The 19,025-nt window shown below is 41.0% G+C and overlaps 1 protein-coding gene across 3 annotated transcripts in view; it reads left to right on the top strand.

The window, feature by feature from the left end:
* The first annotated feature begins 504 nt into the window (after positions 1–504).
* The window catches only part of MAPRE2 (microtubule associated protein RP/EB family member 2), an 81,165-nt gene continuing 62,644 nt past the window's right edge, over positions 505–19,025 (top strand). For 2 of the 3 annotated variants that reach the window (XM_087707093.1, XM_087707094.1), the window contains exons 1-2: positions 505–654; positions 17,467–17,528. The gene's annotated coding sequence lies outside the window, so the exon portion shown is untranslated. Of the gene's footprint in view, positions 655–17,466; positions 17,529–18,086; positions 18,103–19,025 lie in introns of those variants that run through there. The other variant, XM_087707095.1, reaches the window with a different exon arrangement.

The raw sequence follows: 19,025 nt of genomic DNA, 5'->3' as shown, positions 1-19,025 counted from the left end.
GGCGATGACTTTAAAATGGGTTTGATACAAGTACCAGTAGTTAACTTTTGCCCTCAATGCTTTTTCTTCAAGGTAAGCACTGGGCTGAAACAGCAATTTCCAGAATTCAAGATGCTCTATTGGTGCAAAGAAAGGGCAGGAACCTCAGCAATAAAACATGGGGATAAGACTCCATCTGCGTATCCGGATTGGGCCAGCTGTGATTTCAAAGCTACAGTGACTTGGCAATTAAAATCCACCGTCATTCTCCTCCCCAGAAAAGTACGTGGCCCGCGCGCCCCTCTGCTCTTGCTGCAGCTGAGGTGGCCTCAGCTGCTCAGGCCTCGCTGAGTGAGGAGAACGCCCAGCCAGGCTTGCTCGGAGAGTCGCAGGCGTGACAGAGCTTTTTTGCCTCCCTGGCAGCCCCACAGACGCTTGAAGCATCCCGCCTCCGGGTTGAGTTGTGGGCATTGGCCTCACTCCCTGTTGCCGCTTCTGCCGCCGCCGCCGCGCACGGGGACCGCCCTTCTCCAGAGCAGCCCAGCTTGCCTGCACGGCTGACTCACGTGGCATTCGGGCGCAGCAGCGAGCGTTGCGGAGGCTGGGGAAGGAGGAGAAAACAAAAGGGAGCTGTCAGCGCCGAGAGCTGCACGCCCGGTAGCTCGGTAAGAGCAGGTGAGTAACGGGCAGACGGGCGAAGGAGGCGCTTCTCTATGAAGGGGCAGAGAAGTAAGCGAGGGGCAAAATGGGACCTTTCTTCGACAGCCCCCCCCCCTTCCCCAGGCGCCCCAAAAAATTGCTAAGGCAACAGCCCGGTCTCTGGCCGCCTGGAATCGGGTTGGTGTTCAGAGCCCGAGGCGAGGAAACGGAAGCGTTCCGCCGGACGCTGTTGGATGGGCGGGAGAAGAGTTCGCCCCGCTGGTACCACCGAGGCTCTGGGAAGGCTTCCCGCGCAGAGGAGGCGCGCTTCTGGTCATAGGGGAGCCGGAGGTTGGGGGGTGGGATTCCCAGAAAAACCTGAAGTTCGAATGAAGGAAGAGTTGAGTTGGGAGGGACGGAGGGAGGGAGGGAGGAGGAGGTTGCTTAGTAGGCAGGAACTGGTAGGTAGGCACGGGGGGAAACCTCTGTTTGTGGAAGGAGCTGAAGCTGCTGCTGCTACCAGCAGCAGGGAGAAGCTTCTACAAAGCAAGCTGCTTGAGGTGTCTTGGAACGAACCTCCCTGGGTGGCCAGCCGGCTGAAATTCAAACAATAAATAGCTCAGGAGATAGAGGTAGAAGTGAGTTATTGACATCTGGGCTAAGTTGGGATGCCCAGAGGTCTTGATGAGTTTCTGTAAATGGTGTGGACTTTTGATCCTGGGATTGAGTTGAAAATGCGGTTATTTCACCAACCCTGGGCTCAAAAATACAAAGCTTGTTTTATCTGGAATGAATATTCTGATCATTTTATGTGCTGTAAAAAATGTTGAAGGTAGGTCATTAAGCATAACTTTTGTGGGATGTGAGCAATGGTAGTTGTTGAGCCTGTTGAGGCATTTTGTCATAGATTTGTACTTACTTAAGAACTCTTGGCTTTGCCAAAATTTATTTCTGCTTTCTAAACCTGCCATCAATCCTTTGGCAGCCCTGCTGGCTTCATAAGAATTTCTCAGTCAAGGAACCAATCCAATTCTGATTTTAGAAGACTATTAATTCAGGAAATCATGGTGTCAGGCTGAACAACCATCCTTTGTTTTGAACACTAATGTGATAGTGACAGGCAGTCTGAAGTGGGGCCTTGTACTGGTTTTCTGATGAAAAGTTTCCTTTCTGTTCTTCTTGTACACAAAATGGCAAGGATGGGAGAATTGGCATAACCCCCATTCTGAATCAGCAATCCATCCTGGTTTAGAGAATTGTTATTGCTTTTTTTGCAAAGTAAAAAAGGCCAAGTTATTCATACAAGCAAGCAGGAACAGTTGCAATAGACATTCTGGTACTTAGTAGAGTAATTTTGATTTCTGCTGTGGTTAGGTCTCTGTTGCTGGAACAAATGTGTCCCTGGTTTTGTTAATTTCAGACAAACACTTGCACACACAAAAACATCTACACAAACATCCGGCAGAGCAGATGGAACATGTTATAAGTTAAACTGGAGATTAGCAATTAGGTGCATATAGCAATATCAAAATAGTTTTTAAAAATAAAATACAGTAGCTGAAATAGCTAGATAGCCAAATCTTTCACGTTCTCTACATTGTCATAGCCAACTTTGAGAGATTTTAGACCCTTTGTAATTTTTTAATTTGTGTCAGTATCCTCCACATTGTGTGAGTGGTGCATCCATCTGAATAGTTGGTGAAGCTTGATTTATGTCACAAGAACTTAGTTTCAGTGATGGCAGGGTCTGGATACAGGAGTTCAGGTGCTGTTTATTTAGATGAGCAGGAAAGTTTCCATACGTGCTATATTTTATAGTATATTTTAACATATTTTGAATCTTTTTTTTACCATTTGTTGAGGGCAGAGTGTAAAACGATTACATCTAGCATCTAAAATAATCTGACTTCTTTCGGTAGGAGTGTTTATCCATTTACAAATAAACTTGGCAAGTGTGTGTGTGTAGGCATGGTGGTATTTAGTTTTCCAGGGCATAAGCAATTACTTGTCAAGAGGTATCTATTTTAAGGTGACCTTTGCTCGAGATACAGCAACATCCTACTTCATGCTGAACCTATTAACTGTGATTTGAAAACAGAAAATATAAACTTTATGTTTCCCAAATATATAACAGAATCAATCCTGTCTTATTACTATAACTGGCCTGCAACTTTTCAAAAATAGTGCCAGTTAATTTGCTTCCTCCCACACCAAGTGACGAAACTCCCCATCCAACAGTGGGCTGCACTGAGAGTGCCATTGAAGTGCTGTCCAGTGCTTTGTGCCTTTGTGGTCTGGATGGAAAGAAACAGGCTGAACAACCAAAACAAGACAAGATTGCTGTTCATCCAACAAGGCTCTGATGTTTCACTTAAAGAAGTGGCATTGAATCTGAAGGAGCAAGTCCATACTTTTGGTATCCTGGTTCGCTGCAGCTGGTAACTAGGAGGGCATTTGCCCAACTGAAAAATCATTACAGCTGCAACTTGAGTTGAAAGATCTTGCAACAATAAGACAGGCTCTCTTCATTTCTTGGATAGAGTACTGCAATGCTGTCTGCATGATGTTATCTGCAATTGGTTCAAATGCAGAGCCTGTATATTAAAATGGCATTATCTGCCATTAGCACTCGTGGTCAGCATGGCTACAGATACTTTCTGAATGTAAAAGTGCTGTTTTTGACTTGGTGCCAAGGTATATTCAGGAGTGTCTTTAGGTATAATTAATAGATACATCTAAAAAAATGGGGGCTGTTCTTTTCTACTATGACATCAGGGCAGAGATTAGGAGGAGGTGTTTTTTCATGATAGTCCTCTTATCATGCTTTTCCTGCTAAGTTAAATTACACCCTATTGGCCTTACAGAAGCAAGTTAAGAGGAAGTTCTGTGGGAGACTCCTTTCAATTAGTTGAGAACCTGACAGGAATGTTTATATAGTTCCTCCAATTATACTGCTGGTTTTATTTTTGGCATAATTGTTAAAATTATACCTAGGTGTTTTATGCTCTGTACACAACTGAGTCATATGGTTGCAGCAGCTACAAATAAAATACATTCTGTCTCTATCCTTGTGAAAATCTGAACTATATTGTTTCTAATTTCTGCATTTAGAATATACTGTAAAAACTGTATACTGTACTAATATTTTTATCACTAATCTATTTCTAAAACAGAAAATATCAGAGTAACAGGAAAAATTGCTTGGTTGTTCATCCACAGGAATATTACCTGCAAACATGGCCAGCAGAATCAGAACAAATGGTTTGAAGTTTCTGCCTCCACTTTCATTAACACTGTTGTTGCTCTTGTAATAATCTGCTGGTATGCTTGAATTAAAAATAAATTTCATGTCTGATTTACAGGATTTAGCATATCAGTACATCAGTCACTCCCACAGCCATGGCAGAAAATAGATTGTACTATTGTACTAATGGGTATAGTATATTCTTCATATGCCTAGACACTTTCAAACATTATAAGTAAAAAATTGCGAAATGTTCATAAATGTCCAGGCCCACAGCCTGGAGTTCAAGCCTGATAGGGTTCAAGATTGACTTAGCGTCCCATCCTTCCAAGATTGGTAAAATGAAGACCCAGGTTGTTGGGAGCAATATGCTGACATTGTAAACTGCTCAGAGTGCTGTAAAGCACTGTGGAACAATATATAAGTGTTATTGCTCTAACTAGATGTGCTTACAATCTTTTTTTATTGAGTACTCTGGGAGGGAGGGATGTTTTCCCAATTAATGGTAGGGTTTGTAACAGTCATAAATTTATTTAGGAGAATAAAGTTTGAAATAAATGGAGATTTTGCTTGAAAACCTTGAACTCTATAACCCAGTATTATAGCTGGGGCTAAATATATTGTATTTTAAAACACACCTCATTTTAAATATATAGCAAATCATTTATAAGGGAGGAAATATTTTTTAAAGAAAGGAATTAGTTTCAAAGCATAAACAAACTTTGAGGAAAGCCCAGTAGATATGGAGAAAGGAATGCCAAGACATTTCTATTTAATGTACCATATTTCTCATATTTGTTTTAGAAACAGTATTGTTACATGAATTACAAGTCATAAAGTAGTTCAAATCTTTTTTTACATATGTAGTCATTTCAAAAACTGCTCAGTATTCTGTATTCCATTTCTGGATCTTTTTAAATAACTTTTATAGCTATTGTTCCCTTATTTATATTGCAGTTAGTCATAACAATATAGTTTTACTAACAGCATAGAGAAATTAGCATCAAGTGAATTTTTTCAAATGTGAGGTTTGAATTTACCACTCAGCTGATGTGAATGCTTCAGATAAAATTTAAATTTAAAGACAGAAAAAAGACAATTACAGATCCTAGAAAGGTTATTTTAATGTTTCACGGAAAGAATGTTTGCAGTTCTGCCCTTCCTATTGTATCATCTGTTTTCAATGAAACCCCTTTTGGTGGTTGAATATATTTTTGAATTATGTGGATTGAGGTGTGGGAAGATGGAATATACATACAGTATCTGTCCAGAATAAACTCCTATTGAATTCAATAAAGAGCCCAGGTAGCACAGTGGTTAAAGTGCAGTATTGCAGGCAAACTCTGACCATAGCCTGGAGTTTGATCTTGATGGGGCTAAAGGTTGATTCAGCCTTCGATTCTGAGAATGCTTACATTGTAAACCACCCAGAGAGTGCTGCAAAGCTCTATGAAGTTGTATATAAGTCTAAATGCTATTGCTAGAAGGCTTACTTTTGGTTAAGTGTAGAGGTTTGCAACCTTAGTGAAGTTAATGGGGTATGTATTGTCCATTCTGTTATTTCTCCCAAAGCTGTTATTCCCTCTCAGAAGATCTCCAGTAGCTCTTAAGACAGAATTTTTGTGGAGGAATGGGATGCAGGAAAACTGCAGATGGAGGGACCTACCTATGTATATTCAAAAGGAATATAACCCCTCCCTATATTCCAAAGGAATATTAATTGTAAATTAGACAGAAATAAGGCATTAGATTAGGCAAAATTAAACCCTTTCTGAGATTTACTCTGGTAGTATTTTATGCTTTGATTTTAGAAGTTTAGTGAAATAGTCTTGTAATAGGAGATAAGGTGCAGTTTGATGTACTGTTGTGCTGTGCCAGAAAGGCATATAGATTGCAACAGTAATACTCAAAAGAAATCCACCTAGGTGTGATTGGAATACAGTTCTTCTTCTAAATTGCTGTGCTTTATAAACTCTGGCTGAGTTACCACTTTTCTTTCCAGCATGAGTAATACAGGAGTCTGATGTTAAAATGCATGTTAAAAATATTTTATTTTTATAGTCAACCATCTGTCTGTTGCTTGTGCTGTTTAAGGTTAGGTTATTATTAGTAATTCATCAACAGAGTGTGCTAGACATTCTACAGAATGCAGAACTGAAACAGGGTGCCTGCTCAGTAGATTTTTAAACTAAGCAGAGAATGACCATAGGAAAGGTCTGGATTTGATTATGAAGTAAATGAACTAATCGACTAGAAATAAATCCAGAATAGCTAAATCAGAGTGGAGTCAGGAAAACTATTGAGGAAAGATTTAAGAGGAGGGAAACAACTTATTGGATAAATGTGGAAAAACATTGTTCTGCACAGGGACAGACGGCAATATTGTTGAAGGATAATCCAGTGTTACTCTATCTCTTCGTTAATTCTTAAGACCTATCAGTGGAGACGTGCAGAATATGTAGAGTATATGGAAAGGGAAAGTTATAAGTGCCTATGTTAATTCTGAGCATGAATAAATACTGTGGGAAATTCTGAAAAGAAGATAAGAGGCAGAACACCAGAGAAGTTTCAATAGCATGTCAAATGTTCTTGTTTGCAGTTTAATAAACTTCAGGACAGCTGGATTTTTCATAAGGATTCTTGTGTATTGGGATAATTGGAAACAAAGGGACTAGCGTTTTTCCTCTAAACTGGCTTGCTTTGATATTTGAGGTGTCTTGCAATTAAATAATAATAATAGTAAAGATTATAAACTTGAAAAGTTTACAACCATATAGAATGGTACCTGAAGATAATGCAGAGGAATAAAAGAATAATCAAAATTGACATTTTTAAAGTAGAGATCATTGATTTGCTAGTTAGTTTTTCCAACACTTTAATTACACATTTAATTGCATAAATAAAAATTGCATTTGCTATTAACCTTATTTTATCTGATATATATTCTTCTCATTGTAGTTTAGGTAATTTTAACTTTTATTTTGAAAAGGCATTATTTCAAATGTCTTAACCCCTAAGGCCTAAGTAATGCAAACTGTCTTCTTTTAATCATATTTCTTTCATATGAATCAACGTAGACTAAACAGTTTGTGGTTACAGAGTAAGAGAAAAATTGGTGCTCCACCCAATAAACAAAATAAATGCTGCTTTAAGAGTCCTTAACAATTTATCTCTCAATAGATTATGAGTACTGTGAATAGTTGGTCTTTAATTAGGATGACACTAAAACCACATGACCAAAGTTTTGCATTTGACTTAAACAGGCTATATCAGTGATGGCAAACCTATGGCATGTGTGCCGCAGGTGGCACAAGGAGCCATTTGTCAGGGTACTCGCGCTGGCCAGCTGAGTTCACCCTTTTTTAAAGCCATTTTCGCCCTCCCCAGGCTCCAGAGGCTTTATAGGAGCCTGGGGAGGGCAAAAAAGAGCCTCCCCTGCCCCCCCCCCCCGGAGGCCCTCCGGAGGCTTCATGAGCTTCCCTGAAGCCTCTGGAGGGCAAAAAAATGGCCCTACGGGCAAACCAGAAGTTCAGGAATGGACTTCCGGTTTGCTCGGAGGGTCATTTTGACTGCTCCGGAGGCTTCAGGGAAGCTGCCTGAAGGTCCCTGAAACCTTCAGGGCGCTTAAAACGACCCTCCAAACAAACCAGAAGTGACTTCTGCTTTGCTTGGAGGGTCATTTTGACTGCTCTGGAGGCTTCAGGGAAGCCTCCTGAAGGTCCCTGAAGCCTTCGGAGGGCTTCCGGGGGGGGAGGCTGTTTTCGCCCTCCCCAGACTCCTATAAAGCATCTGGGGCCTGGGGAGGGCAAAAAAAGCATGCAAAAATGGGTTGTTGCGCCTGTAGTGTGCACATGCGCATTTGGGGGGTGTCATGCATTGCATTATGGGTACAGCACGCCCACACATACCCCCTCCTGCGCTCCCCCCATTTATGGCACATGAGCCAAAAAAGGTTCACCATTGGTGGGCTATATCATCCTTCTCAATGGAGTGCCATCCAAATCATTTGAAATGCAACTCCTTGAAATCACAGCCAACATACAGCAAAATCCATTTTATGTGGAAGTAAGAGTTGCTATATCAACTGATTCATTAAGGTACTAAGTGATTTAAAGAGAGTAAACATTCTCACTTTAAAAGGACATAAGAAGGACCCAGGGAATTTTTAAACCAGTCAGTTTGACATCAATATCGGAATATTCCAAAGCAGATCATAAGCAGATTGATCTGTAAACATCTTTAAAACATTAATCACCAGAAGTTACCATGGATATGAAAAGAACAGATCTTGACAGACTATGTCACATTTTTTGATCAAGTAGCTTCCTATGCAATATATTGTGTTAATACTATATATATAAAAATCGCTTGATTTCAGAAAAAACATTTGGCAAATGTTAGTAAGGAAATGCTTTGCCATTTGGATCTGATTATCTTTGGAGGGACTTAAAAACTTCATCCCCTTCAATAATACATAGAAAGTGGACCAGTTTTTGTAGTACTCGCACTTGGAACCACTTGTCTTCCTTAGGTACAAGTAAGCACAATCCTGTTAGCATGTTGTAAAGTAAACTGTATTCTTTCAATGAAGATTCAGCTCCAGTTGATTTGATAAAAGTTGCCTCTGTTACAGCTATTTTTATTGTGGATTCTTATTGTTATATTTAACTTATACATTTTGTCCTTTCTGTTATGTTATGTGCTATCAGAGTTATCTGCAAAAAGGCAAATGCAATTTTAGGGTGCATCAAGAGAAATACACAGAGATGGTGAATATAGGAAGTTTTCATGCAGATAATGGGCAGTAATTGGGAGCATTAGGTATTTAGAGTGATATCAATAAAATAGAATGTTGTGGGTGGAAAAAAGAGTCTGCTTTAAGTCAAGCTCCATTCCTGGTAACCTTGACATGTCCAAGTGCTTTCTTGCTAAGTTTGTTTGACCCATTTTTATCCCAACTTCCTTCTGCAGCTCAAAATGGCTTTTGTAGCATGCTGTCTACCATTTTTTCACCACCATAAGATAAAGTGTATGATAAAGTGAATTGATAGACAGTGCTTAGCTCAGTCATTTAGTGAGCATGCATAACTAAGGATGAAGTTCATACTGGTTCACCACTGCCTTTTTCAATAAAGATTTTTTTGAGTAGCTTCAGTCCTAGGATTCCTATACTATCACTTACAAATACTAACCAGTCCTGATCCCACTATACTGCTCTATACTGTGCAAGCTCAGCCACGTTCTGCCAGCTATTGGAAAATATTTTATGTTAAATATAACTGGGAACTGGTTTATAGTTTCATGTGTTAACTAAATCAAAATGTCTTTTCAAGAATACCCAATAGTGATAACTATTTCTAACTAGTTATCTAGATAACTAGTTGCATAATTTCTTCCAAGACAAATTTGATGAAGTGCCATGCAATTTATGAATGTTTGTGTATTTTTGTTAATTTCCAAGGCACCACAATATTTTTGTCATTAAAACTGCATAGCATGACTAGAGATCTGCAAAAGTTATTATATTTTTCTCTAGAAGCATTGTAGCCGAGTATTATATGATCCTATCACTATCAGCTGCTGTGTGGTCTTGCTCATGGAGCAAACCTTTGGCCTGAAAGAGAAATGCAAAATGCAAAGTTATACCAAATAGGAGCCAAAATATTTGAGAGCTGGGGTTATTTAGATTCAAGTCTTCTAGTCTTCTTAACTTTGCATATATATCCTTTTTTTAAAAAAAAAGATGGATTCTGGTGCTGCAAGGTTTGGTGACCTTTGCATGGGAGAGGGGAAAGAAAGTCCTTTATCTTATCTGTGCCCCCAGCTCTAAACTGATAGTAATTTAAGACTCTTTTCTAGGTTGTCTATAAAAAGATTATTCCCCATAAATGCTTAAATTTCAAAATTGCACATTGATCTCCTTGCAATTTTGCTATATAAAATCCAATGCATGTTTTATGAGCTAACTGGAATCTGTCATGCAAGAGAAGGAGAACACAGCTTGGTTGTTACATGATCCATAATGATTGCTTGCTCTCTGGTGGTTCCAATTGACATAGAAACCACATGAAAGGATCTCCTGGGAAAACAATGTAAATTGTTCATCTTTTTGTGGTCTCTAAAAGGAACATCCTTCCTCCATGCAACTGTCACATTTATTCCCTTCTTATTCCTAAATTCCTGTGATATTAGAATACTCTTTGAAGAAATGGTAGATGAGTGCCATCCATGTTGCTTTCATTATATAACAACCAATTATAACACGGGGTAAATAATGTTATGATGCAACACAAAATGAAAAAGAGGTTAGCATTTGGCAGAAAAAACATGTGGAGAACTTGTTTTATGTATGTTTGTTTATTTTTATCCTGCCTTTTTATATTTAATAAATAACTTAAGGTGGCGAACATACCTAGTATTCCTTCCTCCTCCTATTTCCCTCCCAACAACTACCCAGTGAGATGAGTTGAGCTAATGATTATATCTGATGATTATTTCTAACGTTTTTCCTTTTCAGTGATGTATCCAACTTTTCATTATTTTTCATTTAATGTAATCATCCTTTCCTTTCAGTTTGAGCCCAGTTAGTCCTTTATTGGTCAAAAGATATAATACTTACTTGGGCTATATTCTTACATAAATTTAGTGTTGTCCTCTATCTTTTTCATCAAATCTTTTTTAGTCAAATCCATTTATTTAATATATTCTTTCCATGGTTACTTGAGGAAATTGTTTTTCTGTTTTAGATTTTGTGCATCACAAAGATGAATATTAATCACTAAAATATTTTTCTTAACACTCCGTTCATTTTACATTAGCACGTCCTGCATATCTATGTGTTGAAAAACGAGCATTGGGGAAAAAAATGTCCATACCTGAACAAGGATTTGCAAGTGGTGAAATATCAGTTCAAATAATGTATTGAAACAAACATAAATTGTATGAATAGACATGTGAAATATAACTTCAATTCCCTTGGCAAATTTCCAAACTGTATTCAGAAAGGAGAAGGAACTGCTTTACTATAAGTCAGAAATTTGTATCTTGAGTCAGAAGCTCCCAGATAGGCACAATGCTTGTAGAATGCCATTTTCTTAGAGCATCCAGAAAGCGATTGAACCAAATTAAACAGTGTACAAATAAAATGATATGTAAAACTGGATACTGTTATAATAGATTGCTCTACTGTCCATATATTAAGATGGAAATAATATATTTCTATATTATAGCTATTATAATTATATGAATTTTTCTAGTATACAGTTAGCTTTAATTGATTCATCTCCAGTCCATAGTGAGAAACCATACTTAAACAACAATTTGGCTGATTTCAATTCAGTACAGATAGTACAACTCTTAGAAATTAATTATGACATATCAATTTACACATTGCAGCATCATAAATACAGTATATTTTTGTCTATTGATGCATAGTGCATCAGTTGTGTTTAAACTCTGAGCCATTTGTTCACTATGTTGGGAGTTGCCATTGGGTGGAAACAAAATGCATGTGACAACTGAGAAAGATAATTTTCCTTGCTGTTGTGTAACTATTAAACCTCAAATTAGAGGTTCAGCTGGTGGAAAATGAAAACACATGTTTATTATGTGGAACATATACGTCAGAGGTGGGTTGCTACCGGTACTGGAAATTGGGACTGGGTCGGCAAAATGGTAGGGACAGCAAGCTGGCCATGCCCTCAAACCAGTTCCCCGGTCGCTGCTGCCATTGCTGGCTTGGTTTTTAGTCAGGTTTTTATGTTCTGCACTTGCGCAGAACAATTTACACTCAACTGTGCACGTGTGTGCAGCATGACCTTGAAGCAACGCCGGCAGCAACCAGCCCCTGATATACTTACAATATACATTTAATATACATTCTCTTAATGAATCAGAATAGAGCTGGAAGCGACTTCAAAGGTCTTCTAGTCCAACTCTCTGCTCAAGTAGGAGACCCTATTTCACACAAGTGACTGTCCAGTCTCTTCTTAAAAACTTCCAGTCATGAAGCACCCACAACTTCTGAAGGCAAGCTGTTCCACTGGTTTATTGTTCTCACTGTTAGGAAGTTTCTCTTTAATTCCTGGTTGCTTCTCTGATTGTTTTCCATCCATTGGTTCTTGTCTTGCCTTCTGTTGCTTTGGAAAATAAGTTCATCCCCTCTTCTTTGTGGCAGCCCCTCAAATACTGAAATACTGCTATCATGTCACCCCTAGTCCTTCTTTTTTCTAGACTAGACATTCCCAGTTCCTGCAACCATTTCTCTCTCTCTCTCTCTCTCTCTCTCTCTCTCTCTCTCTCTCTCTCTCTCTCTCTCTCTCTCTCTCTCTCTCTCTCTCTCTCTCTCTCTCTCTCTCTCTCTCTCTCTCTCTCTCTCTGTGTGTGTGTGTGGATTATGGATTCAGAAATAGTAGGCAGGGTATAAATTTGTCTTTCCTATTAAATGAAACAACTATTAAAAGTAATGATCTTTTCTGTCTTCCAGAGGGGGAAATGACTCATCTTTTTTATGTTTGAAGTGATTGACAAAATTCTGTTTACTTTTGGTTTTTTTCACTATTTGGCATTTGCATAGCGCTGTCTGTTTACTGGTGATTACTTTGTTAACATCAACTTTCCTATAGTACATTAGGTTGGATTCTGGATTATCCTCAAGGCCTATACTAAATAGCTGAAAATACTTACTATATTAATCTGCATATCAATACAAACTTAATAGTATTTGGCTTGGGACCAAAGATTGCAATCTCATGCATACATTCTGAAATCCTTATTTTAGTAGAATTGTACATCTATTGTTCTTTGTAAACACTTGCAGTATTTATAGTGAAAATAATGGAACCACTGTGTTCAATATACAGTATCATTGTGCCTATCACAATATGACAGGAGAGATTTAGAATTATTAAAAAAACCTTTCAAATACAATTTCTATTGTACATATGAACTCCTAGCAGTCCCTCAAGGACTACAATAGAACTCAGCCATCCAAACCAACATAATAATGACTTAATATGTTAACCTACATATCTTCTTAGCACAGTGATGGAGAACCTTTTTGGCACCGAGTGGCCAAACCGAAATGCACGCATTTGCATGTGTATGCATGTGCGTGCTCGTGCACACGCCGGAGTGCTGGAAACCCAAAGACCAGCTGGCCGGTGTACATGCAGAGTCCTCTCTGTGGGCACTTACACTGTCACCAGCTGATCTTCTGGTTTCTGGCATGTGCATGTACGCCAGACAGCTGGTCTTCAGATTTATAGTGCTCCGGCACCCGCGAAGACCAGCTGTCCAGCAGGCATGCAGGTGCCAGAAACCAGAAGAGCAGCTGGTGACGGCATGCGTGCCCACAGAGAGAACTCAGTGTGCCACCTCTGGCACGTGTGCCATAGGTTCACCATCACGGTCTTAGCAGCATTGTATTGATATGAATTAATGCTGGGAGGGCCATGTTTGCGTGGGTTTTTTTTGAGGGGGGGGGTTAATTTTACTATTCCTGAGAGCCTTTTCCAACTTGGGGCCTCCTAGAGGTGTTCAAATATAATTACCACAATTCTGCAGCCTACATAAGCATTGGAAAATTCTGGGAACTGCAGCCCTAGTATCTGACTGTAGGAATGGATGGCTGAGAGAATGTTCCCACGTGTTTTTAAATTTAAATTTTTTAAACTTTTTATTCTGTATTATTGGTGGGGTATGTGTGCGGAGAATGTCTGGTCGGTATGTATGTGGGGATCGAGAGTGCGGCCTGGTGCCACCTCCACTGAGTGCAGAAGCAGAAGTGGATGGGGGCCCGGTCCCGCCTCTCGTCCCAGAGTGTGTGATACGAATGGCCTGCTGGGGAGAATGGGGGACGTGGGAGGGGAGGGGGTGTCTAGAGCGATGGGGACGGGTCAGAGCATTTCGGTCATGGTTGGGAGAGGCAGGTATGACGGGAGTTTCAGGGCTAGCCATTACCGGGGAAGGAGGGCTCACTATGTTACAGCGATCCCTCGTTCCAGCCCTGAAAACTCAACCCTAGGACCAGGTGGCAAGAGAAGCCAGGGCCCTGGCCTCAGGTTGCTGCTGCTAAATGCCAGGTCTGTGATTCAGAAAGCTTCCCTCGTCTGGGACTTAATATTAGACAAGGGGGCAGATCTGGCATGTATTACTGAGACCTGGCTGGGCCATGAGGGAGGAGTCCCCTCTCAGAAATGTGTCCAGAAGGGTTTCAGGTGCTGCACCAACCACAACACCAGAAAAGGGGGGGGAGTGGCAGTTGTCATCCGGAAATCATTAGCACCTCGTGGGATCCCTGCTCTGGAGACTGTTGGGTGTGAGTCCCTGCTTGTGAAGCTGGACCTTGGGAGTCAAGTGGCCTTGTTGTTAACGTACCTACCTCCCAGCTGCGTTGCAACAGCCCTGCCTTCGCTCCTGGAGTCAGTAGCCGGATTGGTGGTTGAGTTCCCCAGACTTACAGTACTGGGGAACTTTAACCTGCCATCTCTCAGCGAACGCTCCGATGGAGCGTAGGAGTTTATGGCTTCCATTACAGCCATGGACTTGACCCAGGTAATTCAAGGTCCGACTCATACAGCGGGACACACTCTTGACCTTGTGTTTCTCTCGGGGCAGTGGAGATGTGATCTGGAATTGAAGGGCATAAAGACCTTGCCCTTGTCATGGTCAGATCACTTCCTATTGAGGCTTGATTTTCTGAAACTACTCCCCCACTGCAGGGAGGTGGAGCCGATTAAATGGTTCCGCCCCAGGCACCTCATGGACCCCTTGAGATTTCAGACGGAGCTTGGGGAGATACCTGACTCCCTTGTCCACAGTCCGACGGAGGCCTTGGTCGCTGCCTGGAACAGAACGGCGGCTGGGGCTCTTGATCGGATTGCGCCTTTGCGGCCTCTCCATGGCAGTGGATCCAGGAGGGCCCCTTAGTTTACCAAGGAACTCCAGGAGATGAAGCGCCAAAAGAGACGCCTAGAGCGACGCTGGAGGGCCAGTAAATCCGAATCTGACCGAACACAATCAAGATCCTTTATTAGGACTTATCTAGTGGCGATTCGGGTGGCTAAATGTACGCATTTCTCCGCTCTCATTGTGTCCTCAGAATCACGCCCGGCCGTCCTGTTTAGGATAACCCGCTCCCTCCTGAAAGGGAGGGATGCGGGTGAACCCTTGCAGGGAAGAGCCGAGGAATTTGTTCAGTTTCTGTTGGACAAAGTCGCTCAGATTCGCACGGACCTGGACTCCACTTGGACAGTACCTGCAGAGATGCCGAGAGTAGGCCTTGATTGGATTTCTTGGAGCGAGTTCCAGCTTGTTACTCCTGAGGAAGTGGACAAGGCTATGGGAGTTGTAAGCACCTCCACCTGTTTACTGGACCCATGTTCCTCCTGGCTGGTTTTGACCAGCAGGGAGGTGACACGAGGCTGGATCCAGAGGATTGTTAACACCTCTCTTCATGAGGGATCTTTCCTGTTGCCCCTAAAGGATGCGGTGGTAAGACCTCTCCTTAAGAAGCCTTCTCTGGATCCAGCTATTCTTAAAAACTATCTTCCAGTCTCCAACCTCCCTTTTGTAGGGAAGGTTGTTGAGAAGGTGGTGGCCTTTCAGCTCTGACGGACCTTGGATGAAGCGGATTATCTAGATCCCTTTCAGTCGGGTTTCAGGCCTGGTTACTGCACCGAAACTGCTTTGGTCTCGCTGACCGATGATCTCTTGCGGGCCAGGGATAGAGGACATTCCTCTCTCCTGGTGCTTCTTGACCTCTCAGTGGCCTTCGATACCATTGACCATGGTATCCTTCTGCGACCACTGGGAGAGGTGGGAGTGGGAGGCACCGTGTTACTGTGGTTCTCCCCTTACCTCTCGGATAGGTCGCAGTCAGTGTTGGTTGGAGGACAGAGGTCGACTCCTAGGCCCCTAAAATATGGGGTGCCTCAGGGCTCGGTCCTGTCCCCCCTCCTATTTAACATCTACATGAAGCCGCTGGGTGAGATCATTCGTCGGCATGGGATCAAATATCATCAATACGCGGACGATATCCAGTTGTATCTGTCCGCCCCGTGCCAACTCAGCGAAGCGGTAGAAGTGATGTGCCAGTGCCTGGAGGCTGTTAGGGTCTGGATGGGAGTAAACAAGCTGGCTCTCAATCCATACAAGACCGAGTGGCTATTGATGTTGCCCCCCAAGAACGGACCAGATATTCCACCTCTTACCCTGGAGGGCGAAACTCTTCGCCCCTCAGAGAGGGCCCGCAACTTGGGTGTCCTCCTGGATCCTCAGCTGACATTAAAATACCAACTGTCGGCTGTGACCAGGGGGACTTTTGCCCAGGTTCGCCTGGTGCACCAGTTGCGTCCCTACCTGGACCGGGAGGCACTTCAAATGGTCACTCATGCTCTCGTCACCTCTAGGCTTGATTACTGTAACGTGCTTTACTTGGGACTGCCCCTGAAGAGTGTTCGGAGACTACAATTGGTCCAGAATGCGGCCACGCAAGCGATATCGGGTGTACCTACGTACACCCATGTTACACCTATCCTTCGTGAGCTGCACTGGCTTCCCATCGGTCTCCAAACGGGCTTCAAGGTGCTGGTCGTTACCTTTAAAGCCCTACATGGCTTGGGACCTGGATACCTACGGGACCGCCTCCTGCCACACACCTCCCAGTGACCTATAAGATCACACAGATTGGGCCTCCTTCGGGTACTGTCGACCGGACAATGCCGGTTGGCGACTACCCGGGGGAGATCTTTCTCTGTAGCTGCCCCGGCCCTGTGGAATGATCTTCCCGCAGAGATCCAGACACTTCCCACTCTCCCGGCCTTCCGTACAGCCATTAAAACCTGGCTGTTCCGGCAGGCCTGGGGCTGTTGACCCCAATATATGGTCCAGCCCCACTCAGAATGGAGTGCATGATGTGTTTTTTAAATCTATCTTTTCTTTCCTCTTCTTCTTTTTTCTGATTTATTGTATTGTTAGCCACCCAGAGTCCCACGGGATTGGGCGGCATACAAATGTTATTAAACTTCAAACTTCAAACTCTCAAAACATTCTGGGACAGTGGTTCTCAACCTTCCCAATGCCATGACCTTTTAATACAGTTCCTCATGTTGTGGTGACCCCCAACCATAAAATTGGTGCCTCGGTTCCTAAGACCATCGAAAATATGTGTTTTCTGATGGTCTTAGGCAACCCCTGTGAAAGGGTCATTCGACACCCAAAGGGGTCCTGACCCACAGGTTGAGAACCACTGTTCAAGGAGAAGAATCTGCTTTTTTGTGTGTGATGGTGGTTGGACAGTTTTATGCTGCATGATGCAACATTTAAACAGATTCAATGATATGCCCTAGGGGTATTTTATTTAATAGCTTCTATAAGCTGTAGTGTAAGGATTGCACCATCGTCCTCATTATCCCGAAGGATGTGAGACCTGCTCATTGGCATGAAAAAGTAATGCTTTGTTCAAATGTTCAGATATCTTACTCAGATATGAGGATTCTAAAACAAGATTAAATGGACATCATAATCAGGATGTACAAAGGCAATGCACTGGATATTTTTTCTATTCTCTGTTAAACTAAAAATTGCTATATTTTCTTTTCTAGTATCAAATTGCAACAAGAAAGAGTTCATCTAAGCAGACACTACACGTGGATGAATATACAAAGTAAGTTCTGAATACTTGTTGCATTACTAAGCAGACAATAAATTAAATGTCATATTTATACACACCATTCTCTTGATATGAAGTCTAAAGTACTTGACTAAAAGTATTAAACAATTATCCCAAAACATCAATATTACAATCAATGTTGATGCTTATATATCTACACAATCAATAAAGCAGTTCAGTGCTATAGTAAATTCATAATGATTAACTAATAAATATAAGATATTGCAAAAAGATAACATCAATTTAAATTACCCCATTAATAACTTCTGCATTACAGAAATTAAATGTTCAGTAAGCTGCATAAGAAGTGATATAAAGATATATCCACAAGGTGGCAATGTCTAGAAAATCTCTGAAAAAGTTATTCTTCAGCCAGAGATTCTTGGTGTTGCTATAGAACTGGCAAGATAAACTTTGTGAGCTGCAATTCATCTCATCAGATGCCCAGATTAGCTAGTCTCATCTGATGAAGTCAGTTAAAGCTCACAGAAGCTAATGTCTTTTTAATGAAATCAATTATAGGTGTTCCTCAACTTACAACCCAAAATTTCTGTTGCTAAGCAAGACAGTTAAGTGAATCTTGTCTAATTTTATGACTTTTCTTGCCACAATTGCTGAGTGAATCATTGTATTTATTATGTTAGTAACATGGTTGTTAAATGAATCTGAATCCCCATTGACTTTGCTTGTCAAAAGGTCGCAAAAGATTATCACATGACCCCAGGATGCTCTACCATCATAAATACATGCCAGTTGCCAAGCGTCCAAATTTTGATCATGTGCAATGGTTGTAAGTGTAAAAAATGGTCATGAGTCACTTTTTTCAGTGTCAATGTAATTTTGAATAATCGGTAAATGAATGGTTGTAAATCAAGGATTACCTGTAATCAATAAAAGGTATTATCAGACTTCTGGTTATTTTTGCCATCAGAGAATAGCACAGCTACAATATTTTTAATTGATAGGCTGATCTGTGAAATCATTTGTGTTTAACATACATAAAATATCAATTATTTATGGAATTTATATATAGAATTTACTATATACCCATCTCTCATAATCTGATGCTTATTGACAGTAATATTAATATTAATATCATATGTGCAAACATTTGATTTGAGCCACCAGTCCAAAAATAATTGCAAAGCGTCATGATCAATTGGATACTCTTAATTACAAATTCTTTCTTTTAGTTAAAAACTTGAGGGATAGATATTTTCCCTTGATGAAAATGATAAATAAAAGTTAATTTAACTGTTTGTACATGTGTCCTGTGTCATGAAGATAAATTTGGAGCCTTTTTAAAAAGCTTTAAAATAGCCTGAACTTTTTATATAATGCACTTTTGCCTCTTTCAGCATTGATGTAACTTCTTTTTGCTTTGGTCAAATGATTATGTTTCATAAATTGCCTTGCAATATTTAGCTTTTATACAGTATGTATCTCTCTGGTTTTTCTGTGTTGCAAAATATTGATTATTCTGCTTGTTAC

The sequence above is a fragment of the Thamnophis sirtalis genome, unplaced genomic scaffold (genome assembly GCF_051295495.1).
Source record: "Thamnophis sirtalis isolate CommonGarterSnake01/CBP01778 unplaced genomic scaffold, rThaSir2_p1.2 scaffold_2, whole genome shotgun sequence".
Classification (NCBI taxonomy): Eukaryota; Metazoa; Chordata; class Lepidosauria; order Squamata; family Natricidae; genus Thamnophis; species Thamnophis sirtalis.
This window is presented reverse-complemented; position numbering and strand designations above follow the sequence as displayed.